The 20,957-nt window shown below is 44.9% G+C and overlaps 1 long non-coding RNA gene across 2 annotated transcripts; it reads left to right on the top strand.

The window, feature by feature from the left end:
• Positions 1–16,473: 16,473 nt before the first annotated feature.
• On the top strand, positions 16,474–20,745 carry LOC123409848. Of its 2 annotated transcripts, XR_006612918.1 has the most exons (7): positions 16,474–16,584; positions 17,681–17,746; positions 17,852–18,010; positions 18,150–18,231; positions 18,423–18,681; positions 19,748–20,030; positions 20,527–20,745. It is a non-coding gene; the product is annotated as an uncharacterized LOC123409848 (long non-coding RNA). The 2 variants fall into 2 exon arrangements; XR_006612919.1 differs by lacking the exons at positions 19,748–20,030; positions 20,527–20,745 and adding an exon at positions 19,062–19,208.
• The last annotated feature ends 212 nt before the right edge of the window (positions 20,746–20,957 follow it).

The following is a 20,957-nucleotide window of genomic DNA, read 5'->3' as shown; positions in this document are numbered from 1 at the left end:
GAGCAAATCGAATTGTAAAACCAAGATGCCCGTAAAGTGGAGAGTGTAAAAGGATAGACAACAAATACCTTCAAGCTATTTTGTAGCATTCCATCGATTCATGACCAAGCCATAGAAGAAACCTGAGAATAACTTACCATTGAATCAAGTAAATTAAGAATACCATAAGCAAGTCTGTAAATAGAACTATAGAATAAGCAACTCATAGTCTCTCGTAACTACGCCGCACCCCGCCCGCACCTTCGCTCCACCGCCTCCGCCCGTTCGCCATGCTCGCTAGCCCCGCATGCGCCGGCCGTCGCGCCGCGCCCCTGTACGAGGACGAGGGGCACGTGACGGCCTCGTACAGGGGCAGAAGCAGCACGGCTGCGTCCCGGAGGAGGGAGCAGTTTAAGGGGCTGGAGGACGGCTACGGCTACGGAGACGCCGGCCCGCCCTAGCCCCAGCAGCAGCGGCTACGTCAGCGAGTGGGGGGAGCAGCGCCGCCTCCAGCGCCGGGAAGAAGAAAGTCCTGGTCCTGCTGTTGTTGCTCCTCATATGGAACAACTTTGGGTTTAAGGGTGTTTGGACGCACGGATAGTATTTCTAATTGGTGCGAAAGTTTTGGCTAGTATGAGGTGGAAGCAAGCACCACATGTTGGAGGATCCATAACAATATAACTTCTATACAAATATAACCAAGCATAACTCATTATGTTGTCTTCCTTGTCCAACTTCAACTAATTTGCTCAAGTTTGAAAATAATTAACGGGTATTCACAATTATAGAAGATTTCCAAGATAGTATATTTATATGTGAAATCTCTCTTCCTTCAATATTCTTTCATGAATTGTTCAAGTGACCAATGCGGTGTTTGCTAAATTTCAATAAATTTTACCACCTATACTTCTTATATGTGAAGTCATTACTCCCCATGGGATAAGCATATAAAACATATATAGTTTCAGATTTATGATATTCAATTCATTAACCATTTACTCATAGCATATAAGTGAAGCACGAGAGTAAATGACAAAACAACTCGAAAACATATAATTGAAGATCAATGAGTAGTCAAACAATTAAGCAGCTATGTGAGGAATTTCTCTCTCTCTCTTAATAAAGATTTTTAGACCTGAATATTTTATTTAAACAACAAGAAAAAGAAAAACGTCACTCCAAGAATAGCACGCATCATGTGAACGAATAAAAATTTAGGCTCAACATAGGCTAACAAATAATTGTTGATGAAGAGAGGTGGGATGCGTAGCATCCCCAAGCTTAGATGCTTGAGAGTTCTTGAAATATTTACTTGGGGTGCCTTGGGCATCCCCAAGGTTGAGCTTTTGTATCTTTTTGAATCCTCTCATATCATGGTTTCACCTATTCTCAAAAACTTCATCCACACAAAACTTGAAAAGAACTAGTGAGATAGGTTAGTACACATGATAATAAATCAACTCTTTATGTACTGCAAAGACAAGTTGCACAATAATTTTCAAACATTAGGTATTGTATACTATAATTTCCACAATTTATATCTATCAATATAGGCTATGAAAACTATTGGATAAGTAGATAACAAAACTATGGCAGCAATCTCTCCAAACAGAACAGTTTGTAGCAATTTATGAAAACAGTGTACTTATGTAACTCAAAAACTTTTTAAAATTTAGGACATGCTATAAAATTTATATGAAACCACTATGTAAAAATTTCAGAAACTTTTCACGTTCAGGTAAAATATGAAAATTCAAACACTACAACACCAATTTTTGTTTTTACACAACACCAACCAAAGCATGCAATGCAAGCATCCTAATGCAATTCTTGAAACTTTTTATTGAAAAACAAGATTACAAATAACACGTAATAGATAAAAACAAAATAAAATGACGCGCCAAGCAAAACTCATATTATGTGACGAATAAAAATATTGCTCCATGTAAGATATACCGATAATGTTGAAGACGAAAGAGGGGATGCCTTCTGGGGCATTCCCAAGCTTAGTCGCTTGAGTCTTCCTTGGATATTACCTTGGGGGTGCCTTGGGCATACCCAAAATTAGGTTATTGTCACTCCTTATTCTCCTCATATCGGTGTCTCACCCATAACTTGAAAACTTGAGTCACACAAAACTTAACGGAACTTCATGAGATGGGTTAGTATAATAAATAATGATCATTCACTTAGGTACTGTCAAGACAAGATTCATAATTGTTCCCACATGATACCTACTGTATTCTACTATTCCCATAATTTATATCACTGAATATAAGCTATGGGAACACTAAAACAAGCAAACTATGCATGTGAAACAGAATCTATCAAAAAGAGAACAGTTTGTGAAAATGTGTAGTGTAACCATACTTCCAGGTCTCTAAAAAAAATCTGAAAATTGGGACAATCCAGGCAATTTGTATATAAATCATGTGTAAAAACATTCAGATCAAAATCAAGTTCCAGTAAATTTACAAAATTCTTGGATTGAGAGCAAATGTTTCTATTTTGCACAGAATCAAGTCAACTATCATACACACTATCCCAAAGGCTTTACTTGGCACTTCATTGAAATAAAAGACATAAAACATGATTACTACAATATCTTAATATCATCTCTGATGATTTCCGAACAGGAGCGGTAAAAGCAGCATGAAAAGCTATCAGGCCCCGGCGCCTTGTCCATGGGCAGATCCCAGATAGCCTCCTTGATCTCGGCAATCGAGAAGGGGGCCTCGAGATCTTGAAGATTGTGACGTGTCAAGCCCAGTCTCTCCCTATTGATCTTAGCAGTAGTTTTGGCCGCGCAACCCATGATGCCCTCAAAGTGCTCCTGTACCAGCTCGACAATTTGGCTCTGTTGCGCCAGCAGCGATCCATCTGCAGCCCTAAGTGAATGAATGTGATTCTTATTTGATCTGCTGTTTGCCTTGATGTTGAAATACTTGGAGCTGGCATCCATGGCGCGCAGCCAGCGAACGTGTGCCCTCTGTTTTTTGCTTGATACGAACGAGAACTGCCAGCCCAAGATGCCTAGATTTGAGCGCTGATCGTAGCGCTGACTCCTCGGCAGTCAAGCAACATCCCTCTTGCGCGGTGTCCAGTCGTATAGTTAGCTCATGAACGAGGTCAAACTGCGAGCGAATACAGCCCACTGTGCACTTGCTCCAGGTGGTCAAAGCCCTGCCTGCTCGGCGCAATTTGATATTGAAGGCACTGATTGAATCGGCGCTACCCACCGGCAAGTTCCAAGCCGCCGTCACTACTTCCTTGAAACCAGCGAGAAATCGCCAGTACTCCTCAAACCGAAACCGCCTTGGCTTAATGGGTAGGGAATCGCTGACAAGGAGCAACGGGCAATGATCAGACATGGCAGAGGCTTGCGGGAGCAGCTTGGCGGCCTGGAAGCGAAGCTCCCAGTCGACATTACAGAAAGCCCTGTCCAGTCGAACCAACGTTGGCGGCGACTGCTCATTCGACCAAGTAAAGCTGCGTCCAACAAGCGGAATTTCTCGCAGGCCGAGGAGTTCAAGGCTGTTCTGAATTTTGACATCCATCTCCCATTGACACGGTTGTTGTTTTTGTCTTCTGGGTCTCTGATCAAGTTGAAATCTCCCAGGATGAGCCACGCACCGTTAATATTGGCTTGAATGCGGGCGATCTCATATAAAAAACCCTGTTTGCGCTCATCGTCGATCGGGCCGTACACGGTTGTGAGAAACCACGGCTGCACCTGCGCTTGTCGAGGCGTCATCCTGACCGTGATGGAGAAACATCCCGAGCTAACCGGGGCAGAAGCGAACTTGTTCTCATCCCAGAGAATCAAAATTCCCCCCTGGTGCCATTGGCAGGCAGCACGGCTGACCCTCGAAGTGTCGGGCCGCCTAACTCCTCCCTGTGAATATCGGTAAAAGAGCTCAACTTTGTTTCCTGCAAGCATATAACAGAGCAGCGGCATCTGCCCACGAGTTCCCTGACTACCAGCCTTCTTGCGGGATCATTTAGACCGCACACGTTCCAGTTAAGCAACAGAAGGTTCTCACTCATAAAAAGACTGATAAACAACACCCAGAGGGTAGCAGACTAATACATTGTAGGCGCCACCAGCGCGTACAGGACTCCATAAGAACTCAGCATTAAGATATACTGCGGTTACAAGGCAGGCGCAACCGGCGCGTGCCGACTCTGAAACAACTGAGAAAGCATCCATGACGCTGAACATGGCGGCGCAACCTGCGCTAGCCAGCTCACCACAAAGAAGAGCCCACCGACAGGCGCAACCCGCGCATGTCGGAAACTCACTGGACGGAAAGACAGAGACAACTAGATATTGCAGACTACCCCGTAGCCTACAAAGCGACTGAAGCATGGAGGTTTTAATCATTGGGGAAACCAAGTGCAGCAACCCGGAACGGAAGGCTCTGAACTTACTAGGCCGCCCTGGCCATTTCTTCCTCCAAAATCGCCTGCAAGTCCGAATCCGGAAGCTGGATTGATGCTGGGGCTGCCAGACCCGCGAGCTGACCCAGCCTCTCCGTCTGGGCTGACGACATCGGGTCCTTAAAGAAGGAGAGGTAGTTCTGAAGTGTGGCATCTGTGAATTGCTCCTCGCTGGAAATCAGCCCCAACGTCTTGCACACACGCGCCTGTGTGCGACGCGTGAACGTCATGAAAGGCCGCAACGATGTGGTTGTTGAAGTCCTACGACTGAAGGGAGCCAAGACTTTCTTCTTAATAGTGATGGTTTTCGTGACCTTTGCAGCAGTGGATGGAGGGGCTCCCAACACAGACGGGGGCATGGCCGCGATTAGCTGCAAGAGGAACTGTTGTTGCTCATCAAGGTGGAGATCTGAAACACTGTTTATAACTGCAGACAACAAGCCCATTCCAGAGAGATCTGCTTCCAACAACGCCGATCTGGCACTTGCATCCTGTGCCATTGGGTCTGGCTGTTGTTGCACTCCAGGCCCAAAAAGAACTTCCTTTGCGCGCGCAAATTGCAGAGGTTGCGCGGCAGCATCAGCGTTCGCCTGCATGAGCCCCTCGGAAGGTGGTGGCGCCCAGATTGAGTGCGGGACCGACGCAGATAAAAGCTCATGAACCCGGCGTCCCCAGTCGGCACGGTTCCCCTCTTGGCATTGCTGTATGCCAAGTGCCGGGATCCCCAGACTCCAGGAATCAAGCTGTCCGTGCTGAGACATCCCCTGAAGTTGGGGGGGGGGGTTCTCCCAGCAGACCAGGCATGCTGACGCCACCAAGCTGACGCACAGCCTGCGCGTCCTCAGGAAATTGCAGAAACGCCTCTTCAGATCCATGAAAAGCACACGGGTGCGACGGGAGTCCATGCTGCTAAGCCTCATGCCGTCCGAGGTTCCCAGCGCCAGCCGCGGCGAGCACCTCGTCCAGAGGGGAGATGGCAACCTCCGGCGCAGCTTGAAGGCCCGCAACGCTAGGACCACCCAGCGAGCGCCGACCTGTGGGCTGGGAATGGCGTGGTCGTTGTCCAACGCACGCCGCTAGTGCCGCAGCAACCAGCTCTGCCATCGAGCCTGCAGGGTTCTCCTCCCTACCCGACGGGATTGCCAGCGTCGCTGGTGGCAAGCTGTCTGTATGGCCATCCACACCGGCGGGGCGAGAGGCGCGTCTCCTGAGGGAGCCCGCAGGGACAGACGTGAAAGAACTCTCCGAGTCAACCCGGCGACCAGCAGGTGTCGGACTGGGCGAAGTATGCCAACGCCGCGCCTCCGAAGGGGAACGGCTCGGTGCACGATGCCTGCCTTCCCTCACCCCATGCCTCCACCCATCCCCACGGTGGCGATCACGGCGTGGCGCTGGATCAAAACTTGAAGTATCTCTGCATTGCGTCTGGGACAGAACATTCTGCCAAAGCGACCGGTGTCGGGGTCCTCGACGCCTGCGTTGGTGCCTGTATACTTTGTTTCATAGGGCATCAAATATAAAGGACGCCATGTGACCGTGTCTATTCTGTTTGAGTATTTTTCTCAAGATGGAGCATCAACTCGTCATTAGGTTTCCAAGTAGCCTACTGAATCATCCTGGTGTATGGGACAGCGTATAATTAAGTTTCCGTTGTACCGATGTACTGCTAGTAAAAGGCACATAGACACTACTCTTTGTATCTTTTGCGTGCGCCAGTATCCAGTACGGAGTAGTACCTGCTACATGTAGGCTGCAGTAGCTGCAACTCGAGCCTTTCCCATCTTTTGACTCGCGAAAGGCAGCATTTCGCTCGCGCCCATTTCACTCTTAATTCTATCGATCCTGCTGCGATTTCCTAACTACTCCTTCCGTTACTAAATAATTGTAGTTGAAAGAATTAATCTACTTGCAAAAACGTCTTACAGGATGGAGCCATCAGCCATGGAGGGAGTAGTTAACAAGGGCTGTCTAAATGTTGCGCTCGCATTGGGTGGGTCAGCAGAGTCCCGCGTGCCCTGCATGGACGCATGCACCCACGGGCTACGGCGACTGGTTGATGTGTATGCCGTGTGTGAGGAAGTTATTTACCCAAAACCATCACACTTCGGGTTAGGGTAACATGTTAGAACTAGATTTGAGCCACGTCACAAAAACCACTAATTATGAGCTTAATGCGTAACACGGAGTACTGACTGGCCGATTTGACCGGAAAACAGCCAAACCGACAGGTGGGACCAACATGTCAGGTCAACGTAGCGCAGGCAGATGGGCGTCGTTAGACGACGGGAGACGGCGCCATTAGTGCACATCCTTCCGATCTGATCCATGAGTGGCACGATCTCAGGGCCGTCGCCGCCGCCATCTGCTGGCGAGAGGATCTCACCGAACAAGGAAAACAACATCCTCCCCTGGCCCTTATGTGAAAGAACACAGACGATCTCCGCGTAGGTGGCGAGGTCATGGCGAAAGCTAATGGTCTCTGTGTCCTTGAAGTAGGCGAACGCGACGGCGGGCTTCCCCACGAGGCGCTGGAGAGCCCTGACGACTCCGAAGGAGCTCAGGCTAGAAGTAGAGCTCCTCTCCGGGCAACCTCGTTGGGAGAGCAACCCCTTCTCTAGAAAGCCTCGCCAGGGGGACCACAACTGGGCCTCTCCTCGCCGCTCGAGGTGGCGTCGTCGCATGGCTGGTGCGCCCAGGCGGCTAGCACGAAGAAGTGGCGGCGAGGGGTGGGGATGGTTGCGCCGCAAGCGGGGCCTGGGCGTGCCCGCGGCAATCGGCGATGCATTTGCGACGCCACAGGAGCATGAGGATCTAGAAGACGCGCATCCAGGCGTGAGATTTGAGCCGGAGGACCGCCGGACGGAGACGGCCTAGCTCGCACCTCGAGGCTCGGCGGCCAGAGACAGCGGGCAGGGTGGGGACGGCAGGAGCGTGCCGTGCGATGCCCCGAGTAGAGAGAGGAGGGGGTGGGGGGTGGGGAGGGGATTGGGTCGCCGACGGCGATAACAAGGAACGACATGTCGGGAGTCATAAATCTCAAGGAAAAGCCGTCTCCCGCCGTCTAACGGCGCCCGTCAGCCCGCACCACGTTGACCCAACAGGTTGGTCCCATCTATCGGTTTGACTGTTTTCGCGATCAAATTGGCTAGTCAGTGTTTTGCGTTATGCATTAGGCTTATAATTGGTGGTTTTTTGTGACGTGACTTAAATCTAATACTAACTTGTTACCTTAGCCTAAAGGATGGTGGTTAACTGCCGTTGTCTTGGACTTAACTAACGTAGGACCACTACGGATGTACTAGGAAAAATATTGCCAATATGAATTTGGGCAGCATTCAGTCCCGAGAGTAACCCCTACAGATCTCCATACAATCCTAGCAACAGGGCATGTAAATAAAAGATGCCGTGAAGTTTCCCTTTGACGGCAAAAGGAGCATCTGGGATTTCCGGGCCGATTTTTCTTTTTCATCACATGCCTAGTCAACACTGCATATTGAGACAGCTGCCACATGAAATTTTTAATTTTCAGGGGTAATTTTGCTTTCCAGATCCACTTATAGTGGCATGCATGAAGTGGTTTCTCCAACCACTTATACATGGATTTGGTAGTAAACTTGCCATCACCAGTCAAGCCCGAGGACACTCTATCACTATCTTGAGTTAGAGCAATACCAGAGATAGTATTATGCATCTCTCTCCATTGAACTCTAAGCTTTAGGTTTAACCTTCTTCTAAAGAAGGAATAATCATCCATCGAGCGCATATTCTCCACGGTGCAATTAGGTTCATTACAAATATCAAACAGTAAAGGAAATTGATCCTTAAATGGGGAAGCCCATTAATTGAATACTGCCATATCCTCGCAATATTTTCGGACTCAATTTTCATTTTCCTCCCCACAAAATAGTATTCCTTGACCTTTAGGATCGCTTTCCAGCATGGTGAGTCAGAGAATCTAGGCTCAACAGTAGCAACAGATTTATTTCGGAGATATCTAACTTTGATAATATCTTGCGAGACCCCCTTCTGTGTCTCCAACTTCCACCACCATTTAACCATCAAACTAATATTTTGTTTACGGAGGTCCTTAACCCCCAGCCCCCCTTTATTTTTAGATCTGCACACCCTGTTCCATTTGACCAAATGATATCTCATTTTCTTATTGTTCCCCTGCCAGAAAAATCTAGGTCTATGCTTATCTAGCTTTTCAATGAATGATTTATTCATGAGCCACATAGACATGTGATAAATGGATATCTGCGTGATAACAAAATCAAGCAGTGTGAGTCTGCCTCCCGTGGAGGCAACATTGCTTATCCAAGCCTCAAACCATTTCATACATCTCTCCACTATGAATTCCCAATAAGAGTTCTTTAGCGTGGTATATGCGAAGGTGTCAACACGCAGCCAGCGGCGAGCGGCATGTAGAGGAGCGTGGCAGCGAAGCGGGGAGCATGCATGCCGTGATTTTTCTCCATGGAAAGAGGGGATCATCAGCAATGGGGTTGGGGATACGGACGCCTGATGTGTGTTCATGGGTGCTAGTGTCTCTGTTTCTGGAGCGACGACTATGGATTGTTTTACGGTGGTTCCTTCTAGGGGAAGTCGAGGCGAGAAGGGATCGTGGGTGGAGACGGCGCATTGGTGGCAACTTTTTTTCTCGGAGGAACCGTGCGGAGGATCAAACGTGGGCTCGACTGGTGCGATCATGGAGGGCTCGATCGATGCTAATGTGTCCCTCGCTCGCGTGAGGCTCGGAGCACGAGGAGCATGCCAGTTTTGCGGACGCGGCTGTTTCTATTTTTTGTTTTTATTTTCCAGCTTTCAACCGAGGAAGCGAGAGAGACGGGAGCGGGAGCGGTACCAATTTTTTTCTAGCGATTTTCGGTGCGGGATCTCTCGCGGGGAGGTGGAAAGGAGGTCAAACCATCACGACAGACGGCAAATCCTGCTTTAATAGTAGAGATATATACTCTAGAGGCAAATTTAGCCGGCAGATCGATACTAATCAGGAGCCATGGTTGTATTCCATCTTGGAGTTCAACCTTTGAGACTTGGTATGCTGTAGTAGTAGAGATAATCAAATTATTTACACGCTAGCTAGAGAGATTTCAGTTCCTGTCACCATGTGTAACTATTTTTTGTTTGGTATTCTGAATACATTTACTATGTGGCAGCTAAATAATGCATCCTTGATTTATGTTGCAGCAACTGGACGAGGAAGATAGGCTCAGCACTCTCACTGATGATATTTTACTGTCCATCTTGGGGAGACTCAGTTCACGTATGGCTGGAAGGACAAGTGTACTCTCTACACGGTGGAGGCATCTTCCCTGGTTGCTGCCTGAGCTTAGCATTGATGTCAAGGATTTCCTATCTGCTCCGTCTGCTGACCCTATCGAGGCAAATGATATGGAGCAAGCTATGGTGTCTTTGACCAATGCAACCAGGAGTTTGTTGGATAAACAACACAGAGAATCTGCCGCCTTAAATTTGCAGCTTAACCTCTATCTGTTCAATCCCTCCTTTGGTGAAGTTGGCTCATTGATAGGTGAAGCAATTGACAGTGGTTTGTTGAAAGATTTGGATCTCAACGTTCTTGATGAGACAAAACCTCTCGACTGTAGTGAGGAAGAGATGCAACAGCGAGCTCAAGACATCGACGTTTTTTCACTGTCTACCCTAGTGTGCTCCACTGCCTCACAAAGCTCTCTCTAAAAAATGTAGGCTTTGAAAAATTGGACATGCACCATGTCTTGTTTGACTGCTGCAAGCAACTGAAGCATCTAACCCTTTTTCAGTGTGATACTGGTTTATTCTCCCTCTTTAAGATTGATGCACCAAACTCAAAACTCTGTGTTCTAGAAATTGAGAAATGTCGCTTTCTGAGAATCGACATTGTTTGCCTCCCGAAATTGGAGAAGTTTCTTTGGGATACTTGGGTATCTCAGTGTGCCCCATTAACCTTTGGTTTTGTCCCATCTCTTGGGGAATTAGAACTCTCAAGTGGTGCAAATTGTGATCAACGCTTATTTAGATTAAGTGAACTTCTACATGGAGTAACAGGCATACATACTCTCACATTGGATTTCCATGGAGAAACTGTAAGTACTACTTTATTTTCACAAAATGGTACTTTATTTGGTATTTGTCATGTCACCACAGATATGAGAGTTATATCATGGATGTATTTATGTATGATAGAAAAACAAACATAGCTGTAAATTCTTTGATAATCTCATTTCTGTGCTTGCAAACTATCAATTCTTTTTTTTAATATTGTGATCAGCATTGGTTGGAACCTGAAATGGAAGAACTCCGTGCTGCATTCAGCAAGCTAAGGAAGCTGTTCGTACGTGGTATATTTTGGCATGGCTACATGGGTATAGTAGATGAAAGGACAGAGCGAGGGTGAGGAGTTACCCTCCCGACATAGACATTGATGACTCGATGGTTGGCACAGATACAACGTCGATCTTCAGTGGTGGCAGACAATTAGATCGTTCGTATTTACAGAGCCATGGATAAAAAAAATCAGATGAGGAAATTGGACAAAAAACTGATTATAGATCGGATGCAATCTATCAAATAGAGTAAAAACAATAGATGGAGAGAAAACTTACAGTTCCACGAAGAATCTCGAAGGCCCGGCATGAATTTTCTCCTCCTCCTCACAAACCCCAAACAGAGCGCAAGTGATGGATCTGTTTGTCCCCCTCCTTAATGCTCCCAAATAATCAAAAGAAGACAGACAACAATTCTCACCAAAAACATTGTAGGATCGGATAGTCTCGCGCCCGTGGGTTCAAACGGCGGCGACAAGCGGCGGCGGTGGCTAGTGGAGACGGAGATCAAGCGGATGCCTCGGCCATGGCCTAGGCCTTCTTGACCATCGAATCACACCGCCGCCTGTGACGCCAGGCCTGGGCCACCCTGCACGGATGCTGACCCCTCGATCTACCTCTCCCGATGTGGCCCATCTCAACGAGATGTGTTCGTGGCGGATATGGCCGCCGCCCTGCTGACTTGCTCGAATCTATCTAGGGCCTCCCCGCTTTAAGGAAAGAAGGTGAGTGGAGAGCGGCGCCGGCGGGGGAGAGGGCAGAGCTTTGCGTGGGGGAGAGGGAAGAGGGCGGCTGTGCAGAGGAGGAATGGACCGGAGGTCGTGGGGGTGCGCCACGAGATGGAGCGATTGAGGCGGAAGGTAGCGGTCGTGGAGGGGCAGAGAATGTGACGGTTTCTTTGTATGGTTTTTTTTGGGTGAAGGAGGCTGGTTTTCGGAGGGATTGAAGGATTGGAAAAAATCGCTGGAGGACGTGGGTGGAAGGAGCTAACGAGGAAAGGTTGAACCATCACGACGACGGCAGATCCTGCTTTAATAGTAGAGAAATATGGTTATAAGTAGAAGTAGATGTAGGACTATCGATCTCCTTGGTCTTTGGACTAGCGCCGCAAGCACGCATGCTGGGCCTGGGCGCGCTCCCTCCGCCGACACGTCTCAAGATTCCATGCATGCAGATGCAGATGCAGTGGATGCCTATTGCTTGTACGCCATGCCATGCGGTCAATGAACCCCCCCGGCCCCTGCCCCTCTTCTTCAAGATGCCATGCCATGCCATGCCATGCCTGCAGGATGACCACCGGCACTAGTAGAAATAAGGGCTTTCGTCCCAGCTCGAAAAACACATTAGTCCCGGTTCCTTTACGAACCGGGACTAATGTTAGTATTAATCCCGGTTCGAGCGGCAAAGGCGCCGGTCGGGCATTAGTCCCGGTTCAAATGGGACCTTTAGTCCTGGTTCGTGTCTCGAACCGGGACTAAAGGGTTTGAAGGATTTAGTCTCGATTCGTGTCTTGGACCTTTAGTCCCGGTTCGTGTCTTGAACGTTTAGTCCCGGTTCGTGTCTCGAACCGGGACTAAAGGGATTGGAGGATTTAGTCCCGGTTGGTGTCTTGAACCGGGACTAAAGGGTAGGTCCCTTTAGTCCCGGTTCGTGACACGAACCGGGACTAAAGGTGTTCAGATTTTTTTTCTCTTTTTAAATTCTTGTTTGTAGTTTCTGTTTTAAATTGCTTATATCTTTTAGGATATTTAATGTTTCTGATTGATTCTTTTTGCATTAGATTCAAAATTTTGTCTAGTTTCTGTTTGTGCCATTAGTTTTCAAATTTGAATGGTTTAAATTTGAATTTGTTTAAATTTTCTTGAAACTCAGTTTTTGAATAACTTGAGTTTACAAATAGTTTTTAATTTAATTCTTTTTGCTCCCACCCATGTGTTAGATTGTTGTCACAGTAAGAGTTATTTGGTTATTTTTAGAATAATTTAAATTAGGATTTTAATTAAAGAAATATTGTTTTGCTTATATAGTTGTTTTAGTCATTTAATTGTTGTTTTTTATTATTTTTAGTTAGTTCTTTCTGTAGATTTTAACATGTTGTAGTATGGTGCATATTTAATGCACAAAAAAAATCTACAGTTCAACTAATTTTAAAAAAATGCCTTTGTAGCAGATGGGTTTTCGTCTGAAAACTTGATACTTTGAGTTTTGTAGAAAATAAAAAAATGATAAAATCTTCAAAAAATAAACAAAAATGATAAAATCTTCAAAAAATAAAATCCTTTGAGATGTTGTTAGGTTTTAGTGTCTAGTCGGTATAGAAATTTTGAGATATGAATTTTGACCGTTTTTGCAAAAAAAGGAAAAAAAAAATAAACGGCCATAACTTTTGCATACGACGTCCAAAAAAAATTAATGTATAAAAAAAACTAGAAAAAATTGGTACTCGATTTCACCCGGGCTTGCCCGGTGAAGTTTTCTCACATGCTCAAAATTCCGAATGGAAAAAAAGTTATTTCAAAAAGAAGTTTTTTCCGAAAAAAAGAAAAATAATTTTATTTAAAAATATTAGGTTGTTTTCATTGAAATTCACTATTATTGTTACTTATTAAGTTTATTTTAATAATTGTTTGTAATTTCAGAAATTAAATCATGTGACATGACATCAAGACCCAAGTTGTTTAGGATTGATAGATTACTATTGTGAGGAAAACAACAAGTGCACACTTGGCAACTAGGGGCGATAGAACCAGAAAGTTAAGCGTGCTCGGGCTGAAGCAGTGAAAGGATGGGTGATCGGCCGGGAAGTTAGACGATTTGAAATGAGTGATCCACGCTAGAGCAGTGAGGATGGATGATTAGAGATTAAATTGTCAAATAATTTAAAGATTAGAAAATTGGAATAAAACATAAAAAATATTCAAAAATAAAATTTGATTTTTTTTAAAAAAAAATCTACCTTTTCGGGTCAAACAAACAAAAAAAAAACAGACGGATCCTTTAGTCCCGGTTCGTAAGTAGAACCGGGACTAAAGGTACTCCCTTCGAGGCGGCCACGTGCAGCACCTTTGGTCCTGGCTTGGAACAGGGCCGGGACTAAAGGTTAGGCCTTTAGTCCCGCCCCTTTAGTCCCGGTTGGTGAACCGGGACTAAAGCCCCTTACGGGCCAGGACTAAAGGCCCTGTCCCCACTAGTGCGGAGCCCAACCGAGTGCAGTGCTGGCCTCTGTGCTGCCCTGTGCCCGTGGTACCTGCTGAATGCTCATGCATCTTGGCCGGCTGCCTGTGGTACCTGCTGAGTGCTGATACATCTTGGCCGGCTGCCTGAGACGCGACTGACTGAGCGGATTCCCTTTCCGGTTTCGGCAAGGATTCGCCTGGCTCCCAAATCGGTGGAGGCGCTGGCCTCCCGTTTTGAGGGCATCTGCAATGGTCGTAAGATAGTCGTTGGTAATTTTGACACATAGGATTTTTGATGATACGTCTTGCAATAAATGAGGAAAGAGAGTAATGTTGTATGTAAATTAACCAACACCCTTGCACAAGCTCCAATGTAAAATGAGAGAGCACCTTATTTATTACCTCACATCTTATTGAACAAACTAGATACAACCCATTGAAATAGTTGTATGTTAAGGTGTTGGCTGATGACATGTCATATTTAACCAACAAGCTAACCAACAAACTGTTGAAGATGCCCTGAGCGGCAGGGCAGGCAGCACGCCTCTGCTTCTTGGTCTTGGTCGCCTCGCCTCGCCTCGCCCCTCCCTCTGGTTCACATGCACAGCGCGCGCCGTTCTAGGCTCCTCCTCTCAAGTCTCAACGCTGCACTAAACTAAACAGTGCCCTAGCATTTCTAGGTGCATTTCAGGCAAATGAATCAAGGCAGGTGCAGTTAGGACGGCCCCATCAAAACAGAAAATAATGATGAGGCAATCAGGTAATCTCGTCTTCCAATTTTTAGTTGTGAGACATGTTCCTGCATAATTCTTATGCAAAGAAAAGATTATTGAGGAGGCGCAGCAAGCCAGCAAGACGATGGGATGCGACACATATCTTTACCCACTACGCACACCATCAGGTCAAAAGTTGAGGCATATTTTGAAACCTGACACAGAGACCATTCAACTGTGGAGTTGCGGTCGAGCAGACCATGTTACCTTGACGCAATACGGCATCACAAACACCTGACCCGAAACCGGACACCTCATCCTCATCCGTCCGCGGAGGACACGGGTGCTATTCACATGCAATCCACACAAATTTGACCAGGCCAAATAAAATTCACGCAAACCAGATGATTTCATTAAAGTTCATACATAGTTTACATAAAAATATCGATATTGTTGGAATTTGTTCTATTTTGGCCTAGCTCAATAACCATTTTTAAAATTCCTAATAAATCATAAAAGCCCACTCAGCCCATTCATACAAGGCAAGAGGTGAGGCTAAAGTTTAATCCCACGCCGACCGATTCACAACACCTACGACCGATCCACCTTGGGCCCCGCAGATCAATGGCGATGGAGGCACAACCCCCTCATACACAGTGTAGGCACGTAACAAACGTTAAATAATTTAACGAATTAAGTAAACCAGCTGGCCTATTAATACTTTTCATAAGCTCACATCTCCCCTTTTAATTACAACTAGCACATATGCCCGTGCTTTTCAACGAAATTACACCTGTTAAAATGCTGCTCCCAATCACAATAAGCTTAAATACACCCTTAGTTTTTCATGACTGATTATCCCATTGTTAAATGTGTCCAATTATTTAAACATCTAACTTAAGCGCACAATAGATAGCAGAGACTGCCAAGCAAGAAGGCAAAGCTTAAACTTCAAATCAATGGAGTACCTTGTGAGCAACCTTCTTAGCTTCTTCATTGCCTTGAAATTCTTATAAATTAATCACTATAATATCAAGTGGCTTATGTAGGACCTCTCACGCGGTGGGCTTACACACAAAACTCAGTTTACAAAGACAACATGGACAACTTTAACAAATAATCGTATGCATTGTTGTATCATGCACATGAGCAAATCGAATTGTAAAACCAAGATGCCCGTAAAGTGGAGAGTGTAAAAGGATAGACAACAAATACCTTCAAGCTATTTTGTAGCATTCCATCGATTCATGACCAAGCCATAGAAGAAACCTGAGAATAACTTACCATTGAATCAAGCAAATTAAGAATACCATAAGCAAGTCTGTAAATAGAACTATAGAATAAGCAACTCATAGTCTCTCGTAACTACGCCGCACCCCGCCCGCACCTTCGCTCCACCGCCTCCGCCCGTTCGCCATGCTCGCTAGCCCCGCATGCGCCGGCCGTCGCGCCGCGCCCCGCTCGCCCCGCATCCGCCGCGCCGCACCGCACCTCGCTCGCCCCCCGCGCAGCGCCCCGCCCCGCTCGCCCCAGTGCCGCGCCCCTGTACGAGGACGAGGGGCACGTGACGGCCTCGTACAGGGGCAGAAGCAGCACGGCTGCGTCCCGGAGGAGGGAGCAGTTTAAGGGGCTGGAGGACGGCTACGGCTACGGAGACGCCGGCCCGCCCCAGCCCCAGCAGCAGCGGCTACGTCAGCGAGTGGGGGGAGCAGCGCCGCCTCCAGCGCCGGGAAGAAGAAAGTCCTGGTCCTGCTGTTGTTGCTCCTCTTCAAGTTGCCGCTCCTCCGTCCGGAGCTCCTCTGCAGGACCGTGGGGTGCTGCTGCTGGTGGTGGGCACCTCTGCTTTCACCGCTGCTGCTGGTGGGCAACGCCGACGCCCTCCGATCCCCGTCACCAACCCCCCGAGGCATCCGCCTCTGCCTGTAGAAGAAGGTAAAATTCAATTAAAATTTCAGGTTTCAGATTTCAGTTAATCTGTACTCCGAACACTGAATTTGTTGTGGCTGCTCTTTCAAGTGCTGATGAACCTGCAAGATAATTGCTGAAGATAATTTGTAAACTTAACAAGATTGCGAGCATGTGTCAGTTTGCATTGCAAAATTGGACCGGCTCAATCAGTGTAGCAGCACAATGTTTGAACTGAACATGGCCTAGCAAAATTTTAGGTTCAGGGTTCAGGGTCGAGTGGGTGTGTGTGTTGTGCTTCATTCACAGGGTCTCTCTGTAGTGTCTCTCTTTAGAAACAAAGTGACCAATGGTGTCTCTCTGTAGTGGAAAGTATTGTTCCATCCTTCTTATTATTGATGCAATAAAATAATGTGAACAATCATAATCCACAGTGTCTCTTTGTAATGAAATAAAAAATGTTTCATTGGAACATTCTTGCTAACAGCTCCTTGTGGTCAAATTCCAAATTATCGTAAGGACTTAACTGAATTTACTGTTTAGTGAAATCAAAATGATGGAGACAATAGCATTGTTCACATTTTGGCTCTTTTATGGAGTGAAATAGATTTAGAGAAATTCATCTTCAACAGTAGCATTGTTCACATTGTGTCGATTGGCATCAAGAACTGAATTTGTACAATAGTAGAATTTCAGGGAACATCATATAAACACTGATATCTCCCTGGGAGGGGCAGTTTAAATCAAGATGCAACGCAGAAAAGAAAAGAACATATGAACAGAGTATATCTACTGTTGTAGCAATGCAGAAAGTTCAAATCAAGATGCAGCAATGCTTCACTGTAAGAAGAAGCCAGCAAAAAAAAGGATAAAGCAACGACTATGAGTGACTATGAGTTTGCAGTCATGTTGTTCATACCGTTGGAAGCGACAAGATCCAGACTGGAACAAATGCAGCAACGAAGATATTTGCTATACATGAAACGTGTGCACTGCAGCTCTGTTGAGAGAGATGTAAGACTTTTTCTTTTGTAGAGATGAATTTAGTCGATTGTTAACAGATTTGTCTGCAGGGTTTGAGTCCGCAACTAACAGAGTGAACATATTTTTCTTTGAATCACAGGATTTGAATGCACTCTTGCAACATCCCTTGCATCCTAAGACATTCTCACGCCGCTATTTGGCTGGGGTTAGTTTTCTGTCATGGAGTAAATGTTATGGATCGATTATGGTATCCTAACCTGACTAGAGTGTCTATTATGTGTTCACTGACTTGAATCATCTATTTATTCAGGCGGGTATATCACCATTGCTTCAAAAGCAACTAGAAGAGTTGTCCAAGAGGAATGTAAACAGTAATAGCAGTAATGACGATAATAAAGGGTCACGATTTGTTATTATTGGCCAGGATCGTGTGGAACCGTTGCAAGCTCTTCAAGATTCTGGACAAGAGGTTAGGTTTCTATAGACTATTTATGGTATTCATAACCAGAATCAAGTTTGCATCTTGTGTATGTAGTTGATACATTAGTTGCTTTTGTTTGTGTATATGTAGTTCATATATTAATTACTTCTGATTTTATTCCTGTCAGATTTGTGTGAACATGGACAAGCAAAGGGTGAAGAGAAGACTTGCTGAGAATTGGAGGCGAAAGAAACACGAAGAGAAGAAAAGTAAACTTCTATCATCTTTTTACTGTATTTACTTATTACCTGCAGTCAGATGAATATTGAATGTAACATGTCTCTGATTAAGTGTTTTATATTTCAAATATCACCTTAACTATACTTGCCATGAAAAACAGTACATAATCATTGTACAGGCAGAGCACACCCACCTTATAAGTACAACCTTCTATTTTAAGGCACACAGGAACAAAAGAGAAAGGACAGGAGAAGTGCTAAAGAGAGGGACTGGATAATAAATGAAATACTGAAAGAGGAGGCATGTATTGTTTTGAGATTATTTGTCTCAGGCCACTTCAGTTCCATCATTCCTTCATAGTCCGCAACTAAGAGAGTGAACATATTTTTCTTGCTGAACCATGAATCTTATGGGAAGTAGCGAGCTTTAGAGACTATGATTTCGCTGCGGAGGTGTCACCTAAGAATTCTACATTCCAGGTATAGTTTCTAATCCTTATGTTTAAAAAATATATCTCTACGATTCTCAATACAGTAATATGTAACGACATCTATATGAAATGAATATTGTTGTGATTAATAACTGTGTATGAAGTGTACGACTAATTTAGCAAAAAGAATAGATATAATTTGTAGTAGTAGTATCACATTGACTACTGAAGATTTGATTGAAAACTCAAATTCGGTTGGAGCAAAGTTTCTACGAACTCTATAGATACTGGAGTTTAATTTTTACATTAGGCAAAATGGGTGTTGACCTTTGTAAAATTGGTTGTACAATTCATTCTTCAGAAGTGCATTGAAATAAAGAATTCCAGTTTTTTTATTTTACATAAACTGATTTGGGCCTTCCTTACCAGATTTTTTTCAGAATCACTTCGCTTCCCATGGCATTGTTGTTTCAAAGACGGAGCTATCCCAGTTTGTTGCTCTATCATTTATGCTGCAACTTGTTGTTCATTCCTTTACATTTCTTTTACAACTTTTAGTGAAAGGCAACCTCCAATCAAGCATCGATTTACCAAATAGCAGTTTCAAGTTTTCTCTTTCTTTTGTACGTTGTTGTTGTGCATAATTTGTTCTGTTATAGAGATTTAAATGAGTATTGTTCTACTTTAGATTACTGCAACTTCTGGTTGTGAGTGGATCTAAGAATTAACATTTTTTTTCGAGAAAACGCAGAGATGTGCGTTTCTTTGTATTGAAAAGAGGGGAAGTCAGTCTCCGACGAGACGATTACAGCAGGTTACAAGTAGTTCAATGGACATCCCAGGATGGGGGCAAGACTACCCTAACATGATACGATATCTTCTCAAAAGATGATACATTATCTCGACACCAGCATGTGTCATTTTTTGGGCATTAGATAGGTTAGCATTTTAATATGTGTATTTAACAATATTTTGTGAAATGGAGTTATGATCTATGACCTAACAAGTTCACTAGCATTTGGTAGGTTTGCAAGCTTCCACAATTTCATTGCACATGATTTACTACTGAAATATTCATGAATTTATGATCTGACAAGTTCACTAGCATTTGGTAGGTTTGCAAGCTTCCACGATTTCGGAAGCCAAACGGAGATACTCCGGCTCCTAACTCTGCGGTGGAGCGGAGCGACATGCAGTTCATTTCTTTGGAGCGGGCATTCTGTCGATCCTTGTTTCCAGAGGAACGGAGTGACTGGAGTGGTACATTGCCGAACAGGCACTTCATTGCACATGATTTACTGAATTGCAGATATCAAAAGGCGCATGGAGAAGGATGTTAACGAAGTGACAAAGGTTGCACGGCTCACAAAATCAAAACTACAGCAATTGAATAAAGAGGTGAGTTAATTTGCGCTACTGTAACTTGCACGATGCATATGCTTTGCAGTGGTAGTAGATGACAACACGTTTGAGTTCTAAGGATCTTCACTTTTATTTGTCATTGACTGAATGGAGACATGTCTTTATCATCTCTGGTTGCCTTTGGCTTGTCCACTTAGATCCATGGTCATTAGTATTTTCTTCCTCAAAATTTAAGTGCTAGGACTTCCTGATATTCCAAGCTTTTGATGTTTTCTCCAATGTCTTCCCATGAAAATACTGGAAAGGTTGGTCATTTCTGAGAGTATGCATGGTTCATGATTTCCATGGTGGCATCCTGCTTATAGTTTTTGTTTGTTTGTTTTCGTGTCAATATTTGAAATATGAAAGATTATAGTTTCATTTATGAGTATGATGCAGGATTATCACTTATAAAGTTTCATACTTGTACCGATATCTTATGTACCAATATTTGAATATTTCCTTGAAATTTCTGCTTCTGTTGTATTTGTAGACGTCAGCAACACCATCTCTGTGTAGCCAGACGGTTCTTCATGTAACTCATCTTTTCTATTTTCATAAAGATCAGCCAAGGCCTTTTGAGTGGTCGCCTGTCACCCTCATCCCCCTCCCTTATCTCTTGTTCGATGTGTTAGTTTGTGTCAACATGTTCAAGATTTTGCTATCTTTTAGCTCAAGCAACTAAACTGTGCTCTGTTCTAAGCATGCAAAATGATTCTGTGGTTTCTGCGATATATGATGGGTCATGTGGTGCATTTTTTCTTCTTCAGGATTTCACTAATGAGGTTGACATCAGTATTTGCTTGATAATTAAATATGAGTTATGTGCAATTATCAATAGCAAATTTTACATTATACATTGACCTAGACGTGCTTTGCATATGCACGAATTAAAATATCTTGAAGTGTATGTCGGTTCTCATG

The sequence above is a fragment of the Hordeum vulgare genome, chromosome 7H (assembly GCF_904849725.1).
Source record: "Hordeum vulgare subsp. vulgare chromosome 7H, MorexV3_pseudomolecules_assembly, whole genome shotgun sequence".
NCBI lineage: Eukaryota > Viridiplantae > Streptophyta > Magnoliopsida > Poales > Poaceae > Hordeum > Hordeum vulgare.
Note: the sequence above shows the minus strand (reverse complement) of the source record. Positions and strands in the feature narration are given on the sequence as shown.